This window comes from Lycium ferocissimum, chromosome 1 (genome assembly GCF_029784015.1).
Source record: "Lycium ferocissimum isolate CSIRO_LF1 chromosome 1, AGI_CSIRO_Lferr_CH_V1, whole genome shotgun sequence".
In the NCBI taxonomy this organism is placed as follows: Eukaryota; Viridiplantae; Streptophyta; class Magnoliopsida; order Solanales; family Solanaceae; genus Lycium; species Lycium ferocissimum.
Genome location: NC_081342.1, coordinates 13,370,151 through 13,374,833, shown reverse-complemented (window position 1 = coordinate 13,374,833; position 4,683 = coordinate 13,370,151). Strand labels below are relative to the sequence as shown.

At 35.6% G+C, this 4,683-nt stretch overlaps 1 long non-coding RNA gene across 1 annotated transcript; it reads left to right on the top strand.

Moving 5' to 3' along the window:
• Window positions 1-6: 6 nt before the first annotated feature.
• LOC132048887 (uncharacterized) lies at window positions 7-2,866 on the top strand. Its single transcript, XR_009413044.1, has 2 exons — window positions 7-1,877; window positions 2,468-2,866. It is a non-coding gene; the product is annotated as an uncharacterized LOC132048887 (long non-coding RNA).
• Window positions 2,867-4,683: the final 1,817 nt, after the last annotated feature.

Sequence of the window (4,683 nt, the reverse complement as noted above, 5' to 3'; positions counted from 1 at the left end):
TTCTGAATTGATGATCTAAAACAAATGTGGATCTTTGTAAGCTTGACTAGGTCATGTAAAATAGGGTGGAGTTCGTGTGAGATTTACCTATGGCAACGTGGTGTATATCTTAGTTGTGTGGGAATATATGCTTATGGACTTGTATAGGGCATTAATCTTTTTGGACATAATCTACAGCTAATCTAGGTCTCTAGAACTTCCCAAAATTTTCTTCGATCATAATAGCAAACAATCCATCTTTGCCTCATCTCAGTTCTCACCTATGTTGCTCGGACTCGGGTGCGGGTGTCGGATACGGGTACGGATCTAGAGGTCAGATTCGTCATGATCTAAAATTTAAGATTCGTGGGTATGGATCCAGGTATAGATACGGGTGCGGGGATTCGGCAAAAAATAATTTAGAATTCTAAAAATAGAGTTATAAAACCTACTTTATGAGATATTACGTGGAAAACTTCAGGAGAAAATATTGATCAAGAGGAGAATCTCGGAAGGAGATAAAAGGAAAAGGAGCGACATAGAAATTTCTATATACAAATTATTCCATTTTCTTCAATTTCACCATAGCTTTTGTTTTGATTACATAAATCATTGAATCTGTCCGGAATTTCTTCCTCGATTTTGGTCAAAGTACCCAAAATTGGTTGACCAGATCGGGTACGGATCCTACACCCACACCCATGTCGTGTCGACACGGATGCGGCACCGAAAGTGAAGAGTCCCATCACTATAACTCCCAAAGAAACTATTTTTTGTCTGCTCTTTCTGTCTAACAAATTTAACCTCGTCGTTTAACAAAGTGTTTTAATACTGGGACCATTTTTGGAGTTCTGTAGAAACAGTTCTTCTTATGTCATATTCCCTGTTACCATTCCTTGGGGCCAGGGGTCTCTTATCTCTAAATCATTTATTTGTTTTATCATTTGGACTCCAGGAAGAAGATATCTCTAGCTTTAGAAGATGAATTGAAGTTTTAGACCAGCTCGTACTTGCTTATATCTTAGGAATTTTATTTCTTCAAGTATCTTTGCAGTGCCAAAATTAACACCAAGTTTCATGTTTGGAGTTCTGAATTATCATATTACGCCAGCATTCTCGTTATATCTGCTTCTATTCCCAAGTGGATGACATTATGGAAAATCTGAAAGGCAACATTTCAACTTTGTGTGGCTCACGTTTGCTCAAGACAAGTGTGCATCGGTTTCTTCGGATTATCATAATATTCATCGTACCATGGTTTAAAATAATATGCTGGCTAGGTTGAAGCATTAAATTGCATAATCTATGCTATTAAAACTAAGGAATTTAGATATTTCAGAAAACGGTATCTATCATGATGCGCTTAGTATCTATCGTAGTGCGCTCAGTACTATATTGGAAGAAATTGTTGGGAGTACCTGTAACCAAATGTCACGTCAGCGGAGTCATCTGACTCAACAGTTTGGACCATATGGAGCCAAATTGGGCGTTATTGGTTTCTTGACTTAAACATATGGTGAATGGGTATTTTAGTTATCTATGGGATAACATAAAACATAACATTTAATATTTTGTGTTTATGGTTAATGTACATAGCTCCCGATTCCAGAATAAAGGTTGAACTACATAGTTGCAGGATTTTTTTCATAAATGACTGATTCCAGTCTTAACTTGCTTCATTTGGGGTTCAAGTATTCATGTTATCTTGTGACTGTAATTGGATTAAGTCTTAAGTTTTGATTTTCAAGATTGTGTTTCAGACCATGATAACACACAATTCTGTGCTTCTGAAATCACTAAAGTTCTTTTCTTTTGTTGGGTGCAGGTGTATGCAATGTATGCAGCATGCAAAGCATGAATATTTTCTTGTGAAGAATAAACTTGAAACTTTGTTTAGGGTAAGTGCTCCACTAAGAATGCAAAGGATTTCCAGATCAAGCACCATTTTGCTAGGTTCTCCTGTGCTTAATCGATTTGTCTGTTTTAAAAATGAGATCTTTGTGTCATAGCTGACGAACGTGTGCTTTAAGTTAGGAATTTAATAAACAAACATGAAATTTAACTTTAAGGCACGGTGCTTGGCAACCAAATAACACATCAGCATCTCGCCATTTTCAACCCTTTTCAGCCAAGTATTGTTTGGATCCTTGATTCTCCCAATGAGGCATCTTTTATACCAGAACTTACAACTGATTGGAAAAGTTAGCTCTTCTTGTCACCTTCATTAAGCTGTCAAATATTAGATTTCTGGCATCAAATTTCTTCTATAGAGAGTATGTTCATATCCTCGTTGGCTTCAGAAAAAGCTATTTTGTTCCTTAAAAGTCCCCGAATTCAGTTTATCTTCGACTTTCTTCGATAACCAAAGACATTGACCAGTGTATTTCATACATATATAATTCTTTCTAAAGTAGAAAAGATTTCAGCATCAGAAAGTCTGCAAATCAGCTCAAGAATTCAATCTGATAAGTCTTGTTTGATAATGCAGCTGGAGCAACAAATCCTGGCTGCTGGTGGTACGATTCCTATCATATCTTAAGGTGCTAATACCATGAAAGGGATGGCGAGAACAAAAAAAGATAAATTAGGGGTTTGCTGCTGCAGAGAGTTTCAAGATTTTTCATGAGCTCCTTTGACTGCTAGCTTTTAATTGTTGAAGGTCTAAAGAATTTCATGTGAATAACATATTTAATCATCTTTGTTGCTTCATTTTCATAGGTTTTCTCGCGATCTATGTTATGTTCGACCTGTCATTTCTTTGTTTTATAAACTCAAATCTCACAATTCAGATGTTGGGTGAGTGTTTAAGACAGTATTAGTCATTTGTAGAACTTGAGATGACAACGTTGTAAGTACTATAAATAGAGGATTGTGTTTGATGCCCAAATTGATGATTGCTGTTATTTGTCCACTTTCTTGTGAGAATGTAGACTCTTGTTTAGGAGCCAAGCTAACCTGTATGTGATTGCACCACAAACTAAAGATTTCACAGGATGGCAAAGTGGCTTATAAGAACAGGGGACTACTAAAGTATAAAGGGTGATTTGCAAGAATGACCCCATAAGAGGTGGTCTTGAATTTTTTCCCCCCAATTATAAAAATTTACAAAAATGACTCCTGCTTAAAAAATTCATTGGGCAAAGCTTTTGTTGCCTATTGGGCATAAATTAGTTTTGCCTATGAGGTAAGAGTTCTAGACATTTCAGTACCCCACCCATTATCATATTCATTTTTTTGCACGGACTGTCCTTCAGATGCGCTGGTCTTTAATTTTAGCCCCTCAAATTGTTGATCTTTAATTTTTATCCTTTGCCTAAAAGGTGGATTTAAAATAATTAAAGGTTACGGGGTTCGAACCAAGCTCGACCAAAAAAATAAACAATTTTGCAAAGCAAGGTTTTTTTTGCGAAATTTGCTACGAAACTTTGTCTTGTGAAATTTTCTACTGGGGTTCGAACCTAGAATCTCAGGGGTATTTTTTGCCACTTAAAGTTTCGAAGGACAAAAATTAAAGACCACTTAAATCAATTTGAGGGCCAACAATTAAAGACCACCTCCGGATAAGGGCATTTGTGCGAATGACCCTATCGTATTTTATTTATGCAATTTTCACAAATACTGTCCAACCTACTTAAGCTTAAGCGGATATATGAATTACATTCATGGGGAAGTTAGCCATATGTACCATCCAGCTTAACAGTTTACACTCTCTATAGCCTTATTTTTAATTTGCTGCCTGCAGAGCCCATAAGACTTAATCAAATGTTCAAACATCTATCCTCTCTCTAATAATTCACTCTTTCCGTCCACCCCTCTCTTAACACCTTTATTTTCCTTTATCTCAAATCCTAATCCCTTTTCATTATTATTTTGGATAATAATTTTTTAACAAATTGTAATCCTTTTTCATTATTATTTTGGATAATAATTTTTTAACAAATTGTCAATAAACACAAAAGCACAACAATACCGATGCAATATATTTTTCAAGCATTTTTTTCAAGTATTCTATAACTTTGTTCTTCTCGGAGCATTACCAGCAGTGGGGGAGCCACATTCATTCCAGGGGTGTCAACCGACAGCCTTCGTCAAAAAATTACACTATGTAAATACATAAAAAGAATTTTTTTATGTATATGTACTATGTGCTGAACCCCTTAATTTCTTCGTATATTTACTTTTTTTATATTTTGACACCCCTTAGTAAAAATTCTAGTTCCGCCACTGATTACCAGTCTATTACCTCATCAAGAAAAGGTACAGGGCAGAAAAAATAGAGATGCCTATCACCACTACACCTTTATAGCAATCTTCTTTTCAACCACCATGTAAGATTTTTTTTTTTTTTTTTTTGATTAAACGGACATTTTATTTAATACTAAATAGTTACAAAAGACGAACTAGGTACATAGTTGCTATCATGGATAGCTAGAGTTTTAAGGTTTCCCAAGCTAAACTATTACACACACACTTATAGATACTAATTTAGTAGATGTCAATCCTGCTTTATCTGCCACCAAAATGTCATTTACGCTTGCTGGAGGTGCAAACAAAAGAAATAGTTGATTATATGTTCCAAGCTTGATGCCATACTTTGATAAAACATCTGCTAACTTGTTCCCTTGCTTGAAGTTATGCCGTACCACTGGACTCCCCAACCTCCTCAATAGCGACCTGCAAGAAGTAAGAATATTATGGTAAATA